Here is a 19,260-nt window from a genome sequence, read left to right as displayed (position 1 = left end):
TTATAATATAAGTTCAACTACTGAATAACACATTGCAAATTATCTTTCTTTCAGTATAGGTGCACGAAAAATTAACAGCATTTTGCCCGAAATTTCACAAAAATATTTGGTTGGGGTGGGGGGGGGGGCTAATCAATTTGTGAAATGAGTGCCAGTGGGTACAAATGTATCGAAAAAAAGTTCTGGACAAAAGTGCAGTCGCGAAAGATTGGGTTTCTGACTGAAACTGACCGTATCGTTGACGAGTAACGCGAGGGTGTGGGGGTTGGGGTGGGGTACAAAGCATCCATGTGAGAATCCGCCCTTTAGTAGCACGGACGTTCACTTTTGGACACTGGCAGTTTCTGTACCATTCAAGGTTATTAGTTTGAAATATAAGCTTGTATATTACGTAATTATTTTCCTTTCAAGTAGCCTGATTTCCCTTAGCCATGCAGCCAAATAAGATGTAATTTTTACGTTTGATGATTGTTTTACTGTAATAAAAGTCTTAGCTGGATTATTTATACCCAATTTAGTGGTTGAATTTTCCAATTTGTTTCAATATTCATCGAAATAGACAAGTTTGAGAAGTTTAATTCCGATCTGAACTTTCAAATCGTGCCGATCCCTGAGCGTACATCCTCCCCAGGAGAAAAGCCCGCGCATTTCAGTTCAGGCGCTACTTGCGAAAACCCGGTGAAAGTGATCGTGAATCTACACACTACAGCGCTGTAAAAAAAATGTACAGGTCTGAAGACTTCGTTCTGTAGCGAGTTCAAATTGGCCATAAATTCCCTTATTTTTTTTTGTCTCGGCTTATTGTTCAAGTAGAATAAGGCTACAGAAGAGACTGATTTGGTTGAAGAGGTGAGTACTAGGCTATGAAACATAGGCCTGTTTCACATCCCTCCAATGTTTGTTTCGTTTCAGGTTTGCCGAACTTAGGCTAAGCATAGCCGTAATATAACTAGTGTTAGGCCTAAGCTAGTACAATGCTAGGTAATCTTAGCCTCACGCTAGACTAGTTTGAGAGTTTCTATAGTATAAAGGTGGGCCTATTACATGTACGTTGTCGGTTATGTAAGGGTTTTGACAATACGTACGAGTCTAAGATGATAACCTACACATCTAAGTTATCTTCTGGAAGCCTTTGATGTACTTTCGATGAACCTTTTGAAGTAAGTACTAAAGTATATGCTTAACTTGTTCTTTAATTTAAATGTATAGTTGGCTTAGAAATAGTAGTACTAGGCTACTTACTAATACTACTACTAGTACTAGCCTAGTGTACTTAAGTCTAACTAGTATTAGGCCTAGTAATAGTAGTAGTACTAGTACTAATTACTAATTACTGCTATACTACTAGTACCAGGCCTAGCCTAGTGTACTTAAGTCTAACTAGTAATAGTAGTACTAGGCTAGAACAAGACCTAGTCTACCTAGGCTATAAACAAGACAGAGCCTAAGCAAAGCCGCTATTCGCTTGAAATTGGGTGCCTTTGCAGTGGTGTTTGAAACAAGAAAATCAAAACACCATCCTTGTACCAAATTGTGGCATGTAATCAGCCAAGGCTAGGCATAGGAGATAAATTGACTTCGTTCACAAGAATATAGAAATTGTCCACCTGCAACAAAGACAATGTATCATGATTCTTAAGTAAATTACACAGGGCAGTTACAAATAAGTAGGCCTACACAAACAACAAAAAATTAGTAGAATTTTTCAAACACTACTTTAAAAAAAAACTTGATAAAACATAACATGGAAGAAAACACAACACCACAATTGCAGCAGGCTGTACAGAAAAAGCAATTTAATATTATGAGTTTTAATAGCCAGAGAATGAAAGATAAAATGATAGCAGGTTTAGGTCATAGAAGGCTGACTGGGCCTACTACTGCATTGAATTACTTGCCACATAATCTGGACATGGATGGGGACTACTGTCAGTCCAAAGGGAAGCAGCTCGTTACGTACACACAAGGTACACACAGTCCCTCCTGTACCTCACTAATCACTCGCCCTGCACATCTTATACATTAATAAATACACTTATTTCCATTAATTGTAGCATTGTCTCCCAAGCACATTGGGTAGTAATAACCCCACAAAAAAGGAATAACAAATAAATTACAGTGATTTTTTTCTATAACTCAATAAATTGCTGTATCAGTCACTTAAACTTATCTCGAGGTCTTTACAATACTTAACAAATTCTTCTCAGACATTCTCAATGAACACTCATGGTGACTAAATGCCTCAGTGAGGTAAATTGGCCAAAGTTGACCATATTTGAATATGTGGCATGTTTGGGGCCAATACAGTTTTGATGCATGCACATGGCCCAGGTGACCACAATAGGAAAATCATTTACCCCCCCCCCCACCTCTACCAACCAAAATGAATTGGCTCATATAATAACAGACAACTTCGAATGCAAATGTTAAGTCACAAACTATTATCTAAGCCCTCTGTTCATTGATTGCTTGTTTTTCTTGTAGAACTGCAATGGCCCGAAAAAGAGGGAAGGAGAAAGTGAAAAGAAGGAGCAAAACAAGGCGATTGAAGAAAATTAAAAGTAGACCCTTTGCTTCTGAAGAAGTAGGCTGCGACAGAAAGGTTCTGTCATGGATGGCAAAGACCAACTTGGATGATCAATGTCCTTCTTCTCCATTTCCTTCATTTCCCAGTAGTAGCCAGTGCTCGGAAAGCCAACAAAGTGATGGGCAGGATACAACTGCCAGCACAGAAACAGTGCCTAGTGAAAGTACAGGTGATGACACATCTTCCAACACAAAGTGTATTTGTAATATTAAAAAACAAAATATTAAGGAGGATAAACTTATGGATGGGTTTATGAAGTGGAGGAAAGCTCACCAATTGGTGGCATTTTATGAAAACCACTAATTTTAAATTCTTGATTCCTTATGATTATGTTCATTTGCATATGACCCATTTTATTAAGACAGCACATACCATCTTGTGTGGTGTCAGGATAATTGGCTTTCATTTCATTTGGTCACATATATGTCAGCAGTCCACCACCAAAATCCCCCTTCCCTCTTAAGTTATAACCCTAAGAATAGGTTAATGTAGGGTCATTGTATAATGCAAGTGTCAGCAGGCCTATCCCAAAAAAGTATCTTTTAAAAACCTAACATGGTTTGCCTAAGGTGACTGGAATAAGTGAAGGTTTGAAGACAGCACACACCATATTGTGTGGTGTGAAGCTTTGCCACATTCTGTTTAATATTGCTGTTAGTGGCTGAATCTTATTTTATAATACTTACTTAAGACTTCACTAGTGGCCTATAGCCAATTGATCAGTAGACTATATGAGGAACACATTCATTACTCAATATTGATATATAAATGTACTTTATAGGTTTCACTTAGTAGTAAGAGTGTTACAATATTTCCAGAAATATCCCTAATATGTACAGTTAAGTAATCAACCACCCATCACTACCTCCCACCCCCCTCCCCCCCCCGCCCTTAACGTAGTTCAGTTATAGGACATTGTTCAGTATGTTCATTGAATGGTACAAATATCAGTAGGTTTATCCAATGAAAGGCCTATGTACAGTAGTTCATATAGTGTAGTTGGCCTAAGGAAATGTCATTTAACTGGTAATAGTGAGGGTGTGAAGGCAGCACACACCATATTGTGTGGTGTGAAGCTTTGCCACATACTCTTTACTAATGCTGTTAGTGGCTGAATCTTATTTTATAATACTTACTTAAGACTTCACTAGTGGCCTATAGCCAATTGATCAGAAGACTTAGAGGAACACATTCATTACTCAATATTGATAAATGTACTTTATAGGTTTCACTTAGTAGTAAGAGTGTTACAATATTTCCAGAAATAACTAATATGTACAGTTAAGTAATCAACCACCCATCACAACCTCCCCCCCCCCCCCCGCCCTTAACCCAGTTCAGTTATAGGATATTGTTCAGTATGTTCATTGAATGGTACAAATATCAGTAGGTTTATCCAAAGAAAGGCCTATGTACAGTAGTTCATATAATGTAGTTGGACTAAGGAAATGTCATTTAACTGGTAATAGTGAGGGTGTAAAGGCAGCACACACCATATTGTGTGGTGTGAAGCTTTGCCACATACTCTTTACTAATGCTGTTAGTGGCTGAATCTTATTTTATAATACTTACTTAAGACTTCACTAGTGGCCTATAGCCAATTGATCAGTAGACTTAGAGAAACACATTCATTACTCAATATTGATATATAAATGTACTTTATAGGTTTCACTTAGTAGTGAGAATGTTACTACAGGTATATTTGACAAAATCACTATTATGTACAGTGAAGTAATTACCCCTCAACCCATTACAGTTGTATGCTGTAATACAGTAGGTTCATTGAAATGTACAATATCAACAGGCCTAATTAAAGTGTAGTCTAGGACATTTAAATGTAATTTGCAATATTAAGTGACTGTTATTTGTGAGAGTGTCATATAATTTGGTGTGAAGCTTTGCCACATGCTTTCTTGCAGTCAATAGCTGAAAATTATAATTGTGGTTAGTGTAAAGTAAGCCTTTTTCACATTGAAGGTATGTCATTATGCCAATTCCCATTTCCAGCAACAATATTGTACAGGTAGCCATGTACTGTTGATTTCAGAGTTCAAGGTTTTCATGTAAGAAATTGAAGTCTTTTATTGAATTATGAGGTAATATTTTGTGAAAGCACCATGTTCCTAGTATAGACACTTCCCCCACCCCCTCCCTCTACGTTTTACTCCTTTCCCTCATGTTTCAGTTACATTTTAATATACAAGTACATCATCTAGACTAAGATTACCGTTAATTATGTATTTCAGCAGGCCTAACCCAGGGAGCATTATCCATTTAATGTTTAGGCTTATTAGGAGATTACGGTACAGTACGTCGTTGTGTAAGTGAGAGTGCTAAGACAGCATGTACCACCTTATGTAGTGTAAAGAAAGTTTTACCACACACTTTTTTTACTATCATATTCAGTGGCTAATTATAGGCTTATTGTGCTTTGCACATTGAAGAAATTATGATATTGTTACCAGACCTCTATGATTTGCTAAATGAAAGCAATCAGTATTCACTTGCACTCAGCATGACTGGCCTTTCACACCCCTTCTACTGACACACATTCCCACCCTGTCCACACCATTGTGTAATGTGGCTTACTGCACTAAGTAAGCAACCACAAAGTTTGTGCTTGACAGCACATTGGTGATTTGTCAAAATAACAGACCTTTTCCAAAGCTCCTCAAATGCTAGTATCCCAGTGGTCATGTTTCAAGTTCACACCATATTGACTTTTACTTTTCACATGGCACAGTTGAGAACTACACAGTTGGCACAGTTGAGTACCACAAAAATCTTCAGGCAAATCATTACAACCCCACCCCTACCAACCTAATTGAATTGGGCCCATACAAAAGAAAAATTTGAAACTAAAAGCCAAGTCACAGATTATGATCTTTACACACTGTTCATTTATTGCTTGTTTTTCTTGTAGAACTAACTGTTGGCCTTGAGAAGAATAGAGAAGGAGAAAGTAAAAAAGGAGCAAAGCTAAGCAAATCAAGAAACAAAGTAGACGCTCCGCTTCTGAAGAAGTGAGTTGTGACAGAAAAGTTCTGTCATGGATGGCAGAAAACTATGTGGAAGAATGTCCTGTCGTTCTCCATTTCCCGGTAGTAGCCAGAGCTTGAAAGGCTAACAAAGTGGTTGGAAGGCTTCAACTACCAGCGCATAAACTGCCTGACAAAAGTACAGGTGATGGCACTCCTTCAAATACAAGGTGCAGATGTAATATAAAAACAAAACAACATTGAGGATAAACTTTTGGATGGGTTTATGGAGTCGAGGAAACTAATATTTTCATTTTTATGTGACCCATTTTATTGAGACAATGAAGATAGTACCTACCATCTCGTGCAGTGTGAGGATCATGGCTTTCATTTTATTTGCCTGCAGTCAACCACCAACACCTTCCTTTCCTCTTAAGTTTAAATACCCTAAGAATAGGCTGCTTTAGTGTTATTGGATTATACAACTATTGGCAGGACTATCCAACAAATAGTCTAATATAAAATTCAAATGTCGTTTGCATAAGGAGACTGTTATGTGTGAGAGCTTTGAGGCAGCACAAACCACATGGTCACATGCTTTTCGTTTTTGCAGTCAATCGCTGAATACTGTATCATTGTGAAGTAGGTGTGGTTGCCCTTTTTCACACTGAAGGTATGGCAATTCTCCAAGTCAAGTCAATTTGCCCCAAACCCACAAACCCATAAACCCATAGCTACAGTACAAGTATGTTATCAATACTAGTCTACAGTAAATCTCATTGAATGATACTAATGTCTGTAGGTTTATCCCAAGATAGGTCTATGTATGTATAGTAGTTAAGTTAATATGGTTTGCCTAAGGTATTGTCAGGCAACTGGAATAAGTGAGAGTGTGAAGGTACATGTAGCACACACCATATTGCTTGGTGTGAAGCTTTGCCACATAGTCTTTACTGTTTCTGTTAGTGGCTTAATAAAACTTTGTAATACTTAAGGTTTACACTGGGGGAATATATCTAATAGATCATTAGACTATACTGTATATGATAGGCAATTGGCCTAAGGTATTGTCATGCAACTGGAATAAGTGAGAGTGTGAAGGCAGCACACACCATATTGCTTGGTGTGAAGCTTTGCCACATACTCTTTACTGTTTCTGTTAGTGGCTTAATAATACTTTGTAATACCTAAGGTCTACACTGGGGGCATATATCTAATAGATCAGTAGACTATACTGTATATGATAGGCAATTGGCCTAAGGTATTGTCATGCAACTGGAATAAGTGAGAGTGTGAAGGCAGCACACACCATATTGCTTGGTGTGAAGCTTTGCCACATACTCTTTACTGTTTCTGTTAGTGGCTTAATAATACTTTGTAATACCTAAGGTCTACACTGGGGGCATATATCTAATAGATCAGTAGACTATACTGTATATGATAGGCAATTGGCCTAAGGTATTGTCATGCAACTGGAATAAGTGAGAGTGTGAAGGCAGCACACACCATATTGCTTGGTGTGAAGCTTTGCCACATACTCTTTACTGTTTCTGTTAGTGGCTTAATAATACTTCATAATACCTAAGGTCTACACTGGGGGCATATATATAATAGATCAGTAGACTATACTGTATATGATAGGCAATTGGCCTAAGGTATTGTCATGCAACTGGAATAAGTGAGAGTGTGAAGGCAGCACACACCATATTGCTTGGTGTGAAGCTTTGCCACATACTCTTTACTGTTTCTGTTAGTGGCTTAATAATACTTTGTAATACCTAAGGTCTACACTGGGGGCATATATCTAATAGATCAGTAGAATATACTGTATATGATAGGCAATTGGCCTAAGGTATTGTCATGCAACTGGAATAAGTGAGAGTGTGAAGGCAGCACACACCATATTGCTTGGTGTGAAGCTTTGCCACATACTCTTTACTGTTTCTGTTAGTGGCTTAATAATACTTCATAATACCTAAGGTCTACACTGGGGGCATATATCTAATAGATCAGTAGACTATACTGTATATGATATGTATATGATACAATATAGGTTTCTCTTAGTTATGCGAGTGTTAGTATATTTCAAGATATTACTAGTGTGTAGAGTAAGCAATAAACCACCCATTTCCCCCCCCCCCCAAACCCAGAACTGGCTATTGTACAGTAGGTTCATCAAATGGTACAAATGTCAGCAGGCCTACACAAAGAATAGCATAGGACATTTTAATGTGGTGTGCAATATCAGATGACTTATTCGTGAGAGTGTGAAGGTAGCACATACGGTCTAGTTAGGCTTCAAGCTTAGCCACATGCTTTTCATTTTGCAGTCAATGGCTGAAATATTGTATCATTGTGTAGATTTTGCACAGTATGTTGCCCTTTTTTCACATTGAAGGTATACATGTCAATATATTACATTTTCTTGTTGTGCAGTTTCCTTTCAAATGATCTATCCGTTTCTCCCCCTAAAAATTAAATTAAAAGCTGCCTCAGTTGTTGAAATGTTCTCCAGATATTTTCTGTATTGATAGAAATATCAGTTTTTGGTTCCAATGATAATTTGTAGTCATGCAGGTGGAGGAGTGATGTGTTTGTGATGCCTTGCTTTTAAACTTGATATCTCAAGAAAGGAAGCTTGGACCAATTTCATATTAAAAACGTTGTTGTGACACGTTGAGTTCAAGAATCAAGAGACTTATTGTTTTTGGTGGTCAAAGGTCATGTGTAGTCAGAATGTGAGAACCTTGCAAACCATATCTATATGCTGAGCACAAGAAGACAATAATTTTGGTCATCAGCTGCCGATGTGAGTATTAATTGTCATCTCTCAATACTCTTTGCTAATTGGTCTATTGCAAGCGGTGGCAACATTTGGGATCGATTAAAGCAGAAGAAGGTACACATTTCATGCACTTAATCAACAGTCTTTCTCCAACATGGAGAAGATTGTAATGAACTTGGTTCCTTGCTGTGGAAATTTTCTCTTCAGGTAAGTGTGTGACTTGTCTTTCTCTTTTTTTTTAATAAGCTGTACAGGTTTTTCCTCACAGAAATTACTCATTCTCTGCAGTTGTGTTAACAAGGCAATGGTCATCTGATGTCAGTAGAATGTGATTTCAAATCCATGTGAACAACATGATATTATTAAATGGACTGGATTTTTTTTTTTTTTTTTCATTTGAATATTCTTGTCAGAATCAATACATGAAATCATAACAAAAGGTGAAAGTATATTTCTGAACAATGCTGCTAGTGAATATTGTTTACTCTGTGAGCCTATAATATGCAGTTTTTAGTAGTTGTCATTGTTAAACATAGATTTCCCAAAATCGTGTAAAATCCATTTCAGAACAATTCAGAAAGTTTGGTATTTACTGTATATAAGTGCAGTGAATGTGTTTACATCTAGAGGCTCTCACACAGAGCAACAACTTGAGTTCCAGTGACCTATCAAATGGAAAGTTTAAAAAGCGCTACAAAAGATGTCAATGATGCCATCTGTGATCTTTCAAAGCAACGCTAGAGACAATCAGACCCCCCCCCCCATAATAAAAGTTGTGCCCCTCCCATGAACAAATCCTACCCAAAGGAAGCTTGATGTTTATGCTGAAAACCTATACCTTGCCTTCTGCTGTTCACTGTGACAGGACACAATAAAAAGAACATAACAATGGTAAAATCTTGTTTGTTATCCTTTTCTTTGTGCTTTTCATTATTTTGCCTGCACCAAACAGCGTCCCTCTCCACCCCACCCTGACTGCATGTAAGAGGGAAATAATGACACTGTTAAGGTTCATCACTTACTGCTAGTCAGAGCCTGACATTGTTCTGCCCCCCCCCCCCAACCCCCATGTTTTCATGTGGGACCTATTAATTGTGTATATAAATAATTTTTGACCTTTCACATGACATTTCCAGTCACAGGCCCTTTGAATTTTTTCCATTGTCTCCCTTCTCCTACTCAAACAAAGACCAGATGTGCTTTTGTAATAGACTTCTACAAGCTTCCTAGGAGACAATAGTAAATAATTTGAAGAAAAAAAAAACACTCCTTCTAGAAGCAACAATACCCCTCCCCAAGCTGATATTTAAAAATCCAGTGAACCCACTTACTAACAAAGAATAATTGTTTGGTAAAATCAATTGCTGATTTCTACATATTTATTTGACATTATTACAGTACAGTCATGGTGAGACTGAATATCTGGGATGATGGCCTAAAGAAAAAAAGCATGATGGGCGATGTATGGATAAAATGATTGTTGCTGTATATAATAATAGGATCATTTAAGCAAGCAAATCTTTTTGTAGCATGAAATAGATCATTTTATTAAATCTATGGCTGATGCTATAATATTACTTGTGACTTAGTTCAAGCAAAGTTTCTGTACAACTAGCCTATTATGATAATTTAGGAAAAAATGCAACATCAAGCATCAACTTATGCTATATATTAAATGATAGAAGTTTTCGCCTTTGAGCCACACTTCGCAAATCACGATAGGGGTATATCGTTGCACAGTATGGTTCATGGATAGGTATGGGTTCCACTATTTCTGCTAACGCAAGTTAGCTCTATAGATTTTCCCAGCTGACGTACGATAGTTCTGTACAATATGATGTAACATTTACATTTGGCATGTTCGATGTTGATAAACGATGGGGGAGAGTGGTTTTTAGATAATCCTTTTATTAACTGTAATGCGTTTAAATCATTACATAAATTAATGTAAATCACTTGTAAATCATTATTAATAATTAAAAAGGGGGAGCTTAGAATCATATCAATCTCTTCAATGGCTTTGTCATATTTCAATTAATAACAATGTATATTCTCAACACCAGAGGATAATGGTACAGTCCAAGTTGAAACGGACGAGATTCAAGCCAAAATAAAGATGGGGAGGAAGTTTGCCGTGAAGAATATCTGTTTTGAATTGTAAACCGGATTACAAGTTTTCGTGAAAAATGCTTTATAGACGACTATTTTTTAGTTTTAAGGGTGCAATTTCGTACTAAATCGTTCGAGCATTTCAAATTTTGGCATCCTAAATACCAAAATCGAGTTTTGTCTGTCGGATAGAAAAGGAATGAAGCATAGGCAATAGCTACGGAAGATCAAATTTCCCGCGAATACCGCAAGAATGCCCGAGGCAGCAAAAATCCTTATGTCCGTACCACTAAAGGGCGGATTTTCAAATGTCAGTCGGAATTTTCTGGCTTAAACCCATCCAGTTTGATTTTCAGCCACTTCACGCCCAACCCCCCTCCCCTCAATCACCAGGCCTTAGCTACGTTCCTGGGTACACGCTGGTTACATAGTACGCTCCGGCCAGAATTCACCCGATTACCAGAGGTAACTTGCGTGAGGACTCCAACGAACAACCACTGATTTATTTGGATGCCTTCATCACGTTAGCCACCACTCACATGGGACCTATTCACAGATTGTTAGTTGTCATCGGTTTGAACAATTGAGGGGTATTCTATCCTAAAACAAGGCCTAATGGGGCTGGGGTTCCAGTTCGCCGCATCATTTGTCAACTTGCACTGGGTTCTAATGTTCATGTCAATTAGAATCCCTAATAAAAGACATAATCCACCAAAAATGAAGGTCGCATGAACTTTATTGCAGATTTCTGAGGAATTTGTAATTTTCACCCGATATCACGCAACTAGATGGCTGCTATCCAGCCTGGCAAGTGCCATCTCCAGCGATCTGGCAGGTATTGCAATCCGAAATTTTCTTGCGCAACAGCCGATGGTGGCGCTCCGCTTAGATAGTACTTACGGCCGGAATCCTCGAATCGACTACGTCCCCCCCCCCCCCCCTCCTTCACGTTTCAAATCGGATTGATGCCCCTGTTTACTTGTAACGGTGATGAAAATCAGAATATATATCACGCTACTCATATTGTTTATTTAACATTCGGTCACCCGATATTTACATAAGGAACAAACAGTTTAGTACATCACTAATACAGTTATCTGTTGATACTTTGATCCTGTATGCATATACGTATGCACACAAAAATAACATGTAATAACGAGGGGGCTCCCTAATTATAACAGGGTTCTCTCTCGAAGACAGATGTCTAATTACAGTACGGAGCTCAATATGACACAGCTCCCTAATTATAGCAGGGAGATATCTCAGTAACAGCTTCCTAATTATAGCAGGGAGATATCTCAAAGTAAGCTCCCTAATTATAGCAGGGAGCTCTATATGTAACAGCTCCTCAATTATAGCAGGGAGCTCTTCTCAGTGACAGCTTCCTAATTATAGCAGGGAGCTATTCTCAGTGAGAGCTCCCTAATAATACCAGGGAGCTCTATATGTAACAGCTCCTCAATTATAGCAGGGAGCTCTTCCCAGGGATCACCCCCTAATAATATCAGGGAGATCTTCTCAGTGACAGCTCCATATTTAAAGCAGGGAGCTCTTTATGCTCCGCTCCCTAATTATGATTACTTAATTACAATTATGATATACACTCATTATATATTATGACAGATCAAGTTACTGCAAAGAACTCAGTGACAGCTCCCTTTCTCTTCATTCCGTGACTGCAGTTCCTTGCAAGGTATGAAGCAACACAGACACTACATTGTACGGCCCGATAGTCATGTACTACAGCTCCCTGCAGGGGTCATAGACAGGTACGCGTGCGCAGGATTTAAAAAGTGGAGGACATATTCAAACCTGTCCATGGATGGATTTAGTTAGGAACCTGAACCATTCCAAAAAGGACTAGATGTGAACCAAAGATTTCATAAATGAGAGGATGATGTCCTGTGGTCATTCAAGCCGACTTTCGCGTAGTGGGTCTAGGGTACACCCCTCCCCCTCCCCCAGTAAACGTCAATTGGTTCATTTTGAGGCGTATTTAGAATATAAATGTCATCCATATAAGTAGTTCTAAGCGCAAGGCTTTGCTAATAAATATTTCTTACGCCATAACAATATACTTATATTGTTGAAAATTGTTTACGACAGGTTTTCTTAGTTAGTATTGCTTGCCTATACAAGCTATATTATGTGGTCTGATCGAATGACGTCATATTTGCCTACTGTGTATGTAATGGGTCAAAATGCTGACTGGAAATTGAATAAAACAATCGTCCCAACCTTAAACTTAAATGACTTCTCACATCACTTTACAATAGCAAGCCTAAAAAAGAGTCTATAGGTAGGGATTGCTAGGGTGTAATGGACCTTCCTTCAGAAGCAATCATTCGATTTATAAAGGGATTTAATTGGTTTTCTTGGTGGTGTCCGACATGTATGGTACTGCTATGGTTTAATCTATTTTTCCTGATTAATAACAAATTTTACTCTGCAGATCAAGGTATTTACGTTTTTTCTTTTTTAAAGAATTCCTCAAGCGGCTGAATGACCAATATATTAGTGAACTTTGTATGATGTATAGGGCCAGAGACTGTATGATTCGTTTCTGTCCATGACGTATACCCAACCATTCATAATTCATGTTCGCCTTTACATACAGAACATTCATGTGAAAGGTAATGTAAACCTTAATTCACTGAAAATGATATATTTATACCCTCTCATGTGTATGTATCTGGTTGATGATTATTCATGACATGCTGATTATATTGTTTACTGTTTAAAACTTAAAATCCTCTTTTTCTTTGTGTTTCATTGTTTTTCATTCCTAGCCATTTTTCCGTTGTTCATATATACTTGTATAATAATGCTTTATATACAAAATTACACATTGTTAACTCCAGCTGAACTTAAAAGAGGTGAGTTATTGTTGTTTTGTTTGTACATTGCATTTATACTTACACTATTAAACTAAGGATGTTGTAGTACTACTCTGTATGTAAAGTACTAGTTAGAATTGAAATCTAAACCACGCTACCTATTAGTTTGGTATCTCGGTACATGTTATCACGAAGCAGTGTTTTGCTCCCAAATGTCTCAGAAAACAGTGTGTGTTAACTAACCCTCCTCTTCCTGGGGTCTGGAACGACTTGTCTGTTTGTTTGATGTTGTTAGTATTTACATACAATGCACTAGTCGTGCACAGTTTCCACAGTACACAGTACAGCCTATATTTCACTCGATATACGATGAAAAACGTGACCCACTACTGTACATGGAGCCACACACGGAGTCACATATAGTGGAATTACTAGGGATGGGATGGTGATGGGGCGTGATGGTTAAAGACGGTGTTTGTTCTATCTTTCCTTACATTCAGTGCATAGCCATGTACACGCAGTAGTTTAGTATCATGGAATTGGATTGCGTTGAAGACGGAGTGTTCTTGTGACGTTAATTAGTAATAACCCAATTAAAGGTGATATTCGTTGTACCGAATGACTGAATACCTGGAGTGTCAAAGGGAGATGTGAGTCGGAACGGGAGGCTGGAGGGAAGAAGGGGAAGGGGGGGGGGGGACATCATCACATCTTTCTTAGTTCACTTGTTAGATCAAGATATTCTTCAGTGACGACGACACCAGCTCCACTCATCAACGATTGTACTTTAGTACATTACTGGGTCATTTGGCTTGATCCTTTGTTAGCCAAACAATGGGAGGTAGTCAAATGTTCCATTTTTAATGAAATTCATATTTTCAGTAAACGTTTGGTGTCAACATTTCTAGATAAACGTCAAAACTTCATGAGAAACGTTACAATTTCTATAAAGCGTGGAAAGTTGCGATATCAGTCTAAATTGTTCTATAAGAAAATTCAAATATCAGAAATAAAACCACAACATGTCAATATGTAAAATCGTTTTTGTTTTCGAAAATAATAGTCAATAGTCGACGTATAAGCAGGGTTAATTCGACCAAGAATGTTTTAACAAAATTTTCTGGGATCAATGTTCCTTCTGAGCAACCCTCATATATTATATTGCGTACTTGGTAATAACAGTCGGAGCGGATGTTGACACCTGGTACAGATAAAACCAACAGAAAAAAGGAGACCTTGGCAATAATGTTTCATACTATAATGTTTACCTCTATCATTCCAATTTAGATACTTTCAAGGGGTGACAGACAAATATTTGAGGGCCTATTGCCCTCCCGTATAGACCCTTCTGCTCCTACTCTGCCCTCCATTATGATACAATATTAGTCTCTGTACAGAGTAAGTAAATCTTTGATTTTGTATTAACGTTATATTTGCGTATTGAGAGAGTAAAAGTACACCTGTTTTACACTGAAGTTCAGTTGCTGCCCAGTGTATATGACTGGGGGTGGTAGACATATGTTTGAGGGCCTATCCCCCACCACCTAGCTACCCCTCTGCTCCTGCCCTTCATTATGGTACAAGATTACTTCAGTTGCTGCCAAGTGTATATGACTACTCTTGTAGAAAAGAGTAGCCTCCATAGCATTGTAACAAGAGCTCACTGAAACACGTCATTCACAGGACCCGAAGCACTTGATAAAGATGTCTCGTTAAGCATCGGTCGTTGATTATCATTAGGCTTACGTCTAGAATAACTATATAAGCTGCTGTTATACGCTTGACATGAGCGAAAGACTTGTGACTTGACTTGACAAACATTTGCTTGGTGAAGACACTGATAAACTCGGCTCCAAGAGTTCAGCTAACAGTAACATTTAGATCAATAACGTGTCATCTATTGTAATTTGATGATACACTATTAAAGCAATATATGTTTTTCAGTCATATAAACAAGTGATTTCCGTAAAAAAAAAAAAAAAAAACGAAACGTGTTTCATTAGTGACATATCAGAACATGAGAAAAGGGGACTTTTCAAATAACAGGGTTTCCCGTTCTTTAAATGTTGTTCGGTTTTGCTTCTTAATATGAATATACTTATTCTCCTACCTATCTTTCGTCAACATAAACTTACTTAACAAAGAAATGTTATTAATATTAACATATATTTTCCCATATACTGTAACCTACCTTTCCTATTTAGGAACTTGCTCGCCTACCGTTATCGCTATTTACTTGGTCTGTACCACAAACTAAAATTATAACGTACTTTGCTACCGTTGTATGACAGTCACTGTTTACACAACAAACAAACAAATATTACGATCTTAAGAAATTTTGCCCATGGCATCAGTTAATTGTTTCATAGTTAGTTGATATTATCATTATTACGATATATGACTATACTGTATATCTTTATAGATTGAAGATAAGATGATTCAGTTCCATTGCGTATTAAATCAGTGTTTCCCTAACTTTTTCCCCCCACAAACCTCCTGTGGATTTCAGAGTTGTCCACGAACCCCCAACTTTTTGAGACACGATCTGATTCATTATTATACCATGATACGCATCATAGTGCTTCGTAAAAGATCAAGTTAAAGTTCAGCTCTCTATCTTCAAGACGTACTGTCATGCGTACACCAACTTCACCAAAGTCATGCGGCCTGTTTCTGTTTCATAATTCAGTTATTTATCACACTACTATTGCAATATATGCGTATAGTATGAGAAAAGAGTTTGTCGATAGGTACGATTTTTGTACATTTACTAAATTATATGATATATCAGATTTTAGTTCAACAAAAAGTAATCTAGTTTTGACTTTCAGAGATATCTCACGAACCCCCTGGGATGGACTCAAGCACCCCAGTTAGGGAACCCCTGTATTAAATCATCTGGTTTAAAAAAGATGGATAACGAAGCTGCTTTTTTTTCTCACTGTGAAAGGAGGAACATATTCTAGATGCGTCCCGATGATTTTTTAGGGCAGCTTTAAATGGCCATCAAGATAAACAAAAATTCCCTAATAAATTGGCCTTTTCTAAAACAGATAGGCTAACAAAATATAATTCCGGAGCTAACAGCACCGATTAGTTTCATTCTGGTCATCTAAACGGCATATGTTACAGACTTGATACACCCAAGCAGCAAAAGCCACACACAAAGATGTCGTGTAAGGAAGGTAAATGTTACAGCCAGTCTGCATATGTGATAAAATCTACAAATAACTAGAAAAACTGTTTACAAATACGTTTCATTGTAGTGCGCGGTGAAGGTGAAATTTAGTTAGTTGTAATTGATATTCAAAGGAGGGGTCTTTGTTACAGCAACCCTTTTGAAGTTATTTCGGTCACGGATAAGCCAGTTCGGCGCTTGGTCCTTTAACGCACAGTAGACCAATGGTAGGCTATATTTATGAACAGAATTCTAGCTAGTATGCGCCTGCAATAAAAGCGAAGAAGTTATGACTAAAACCATCACAGATTAATCGGACAACCAAGCTCATTAACGGTTGTCATTAACAACATATATGCATGTTCCGGACGTCACAAAGAATACCCAGTCCTGGACACTGATTGGTCAACTTGAACACCATGTTAACGTTACTGTATCCTCGTCATAGAAATTGAACTGAGGAAGAATGCTGACACAGTTTATCGCCGTTTGTTTAAGCAGTGAAGCCTTGAAAAAAGTGAGGGCGCTTTGAAGTGTTCGGAAAGAAGCCAGATAATTTGTAAGTCTTTCACATATGCATTGTGCATTCGACTTTGTAACTGAATTTTATTTTACCCATTTTTTGAAAGAGTAGGTGTATTTTGAACAACAGAGACATGTTATGGCGACCAGAATAGTATGTATTATACTCCTGATTTAAGAACCAACTTTGACACCTTTTTTTGATCTCCTCTAATGACTCGAGTAAGTAGAGTGTCTGTGCAACTTTTAATGTCTGAAAAGTGTTAATTTCGGTATCTGAGAGACATATGGCAAAAATTGTTCTTGCTTGTATTATTTTAGTGATCCACTCAAATAGTGTCATAGTTGTCCTGAAAAATGCCGTGAACAAGCATTCCTCCGTCCTCCCCACTCCCTTTCCACACACAGTATGCAATTCTTGCATGTGGATATACCGTTAGAGATCCAGTCTTAATGTTAATGAGGTGTAAACATTTTTGTCATTAGGCTCTAGTCATATCGCATCCGAAGGGACAGCCGTGGCCGGTCTAGGGCCTAGGCTAACTATATCCAGGGTCCAGTGAATATATCAGCTGAGCAGACGATACCAGTAAAGTCATTATATTCCTATGTAATTGCTTCTACTATCGCTTCCTAAGATTTACCTATGAATTTATGAAATACCACATATTTGTCACCCAAATGCGGCTTAACGATATCACCATTTTTAGTGAATTATGTCAACTTTATCACTTTAGTTATATCAAAGACATAGTTTTGGTATTACGCGCCGGTATATACTGTCTGCCCCTACAAGCAAAGTGCCACCAGCTGGATGGGTGGCTTCAGCATATGTCGCATGACGTCATTCTCCCTACTTCAATTTCTATAAGATCCTTGCCTAGTTAATAAAATTGTACAAAATATACGGTGATTTACACCGAAGGCCTAATGTCAGATTAATCTAACAAATACAATGTAGAACTAGTCTATCATTGAACAAATGAAACACCTTCCGGTGTATTAAAATATCCTTGGTCGATTCATTTCCTGGCCCTGGTTCATCATCACCCAAACAAGTAATATGTGCCATATAGGCCTACGTACAGAGCCGCTAGCTGTGGAAACTAACAATGATTGTGTAATATACTACCAAGCCACTACGGGCTACCACTCTGCCTATAGATAATCACTCTGGAGTGATTACGATGGTATAATGGACCTTCTGTCAGCTATTTCTAACAATCCAGGAAAACACAAATTTAACCTAATATGTCACAATTGTCAACAACAATGACACCAAGAATGTTGAAACCAGACAAGCATTTTGAGGATCTGCAATTAGTAGAATAAAACATAACATGGTTTATAATTAAGAGCGGAGAAACGATTGAGGAGTATGCAAAAATGAGTGATATCCCAAGATTTAGTCTGCTGCAGATGCAGCATGTATGTGTAATATATGCATTTCTTATGTACCTGCAGTGGTAAAGTACACTTTAGTCAATGCAAAACGATATGTTATGTTCGTGGGAGAGGGAAAGGGGTGACATTATTTTCATATTTCCCTTGTTACGGCGATACAAATGAGAATATTGATTTAAAACTCAAACATCACATCAATCATCGCTCACTAAAAGTCACTTATATCACACAATTCATAGTATTTATTTAGCCTTTCAGAAACCATCACTCGATATTTACATAACAAACAAACAGTTTACCATACATAACAAACAAACAGTACATAACAAACAAACAGTTTACCACCTAACAAACAAACAGTTTAGCACCTGATCAGCTGATATAGTTATCTGTTAATACTTTGATCCAGTACAATGCTATACTCGCGTCTTCTATAGTTCCATGACGGCGGGCTTTGTGTTACACCAAGGACCTCTCTCCGTGACAGTTCCCTAATTATACCAGGGTGCACCCTTTGTGACAGCTCCCTAATTATACAGGGGAATCCTTTTTTTTGTGACAGCTAATATTAATATCAGGGAGCTCTGTTTGTGACAGCTCCCTGATAATACCAGGGAGTAATCTCTGTAACAGCTCCTTTATTATACCAGGGAGCCCACTTTTAGACAGCTCATATTAATTCTTGGGAGCTCGTTTGTTACAGCTCCCTAAAAATACCAGGGATTACTCTATGCACCAGCTGCCTAATTATACCCTGGACCTCTCTGTGACAGCTCCCTATTTATACCAGGGAACTGTCTTTTTGACAGCTCATATTAATTCTAGCTGGGAGCTCTGTTTGTGACAGCTCTCAAATAATA

The 19,260-nt window shown here is 37.8% G+C and overlaps 1 protein-coding gene and 1 long non-coding RNA gene across 8 annotated transcripts in view; one reads left to right on the top strand and one right to left on the bottom strand.

The window, feature by feature from the left end:
* LOC139970040 (uncharacterized) overlaps positions 1–19,260 on the bottom strand; it is a 110,394-nt gene that overhangs the window by 64,447 nt on the left and 26,687 nt on the right. The gene's annotated exons all lie outside the window — the stretch shown is intronic.
* Positions 545–8,611, top strand: LOC139970092 (uncharacterized). Of its 2 annotated transcripts, none has more exons than XR_011793971.1 (3): positions 545–849; positions 2,485–2,756; positions 5,511–8,611. It is a non-coding gene; the product is annotated as an uncharacterized lncRNA (long non-coding RNA). The 2 variants fall into 2 exon arrangements; XR_011793972.1 differs by lacking the exon at positions 545–849 and adding an exon at positions 861–1,160.

This window comes from Apostichopus japonicus, chromosome 7 (assembly GCF_037975245.1).
Source record: "Apostichopus japonicus isolate 1M-3 chromosome 7, ASM3797524v1, whole genome shotgun sequence".
Taxonomy (NCBI): Eukaryota; Metazoa; Echinodermata; class Holothuroidea; order Aspidochirotida; family Stichopodidae; genus Apostichopus; species Apostichopus japonicus.
This window is presented reverse-complemented; position numbering and strand designations above follow the sequence as displayed.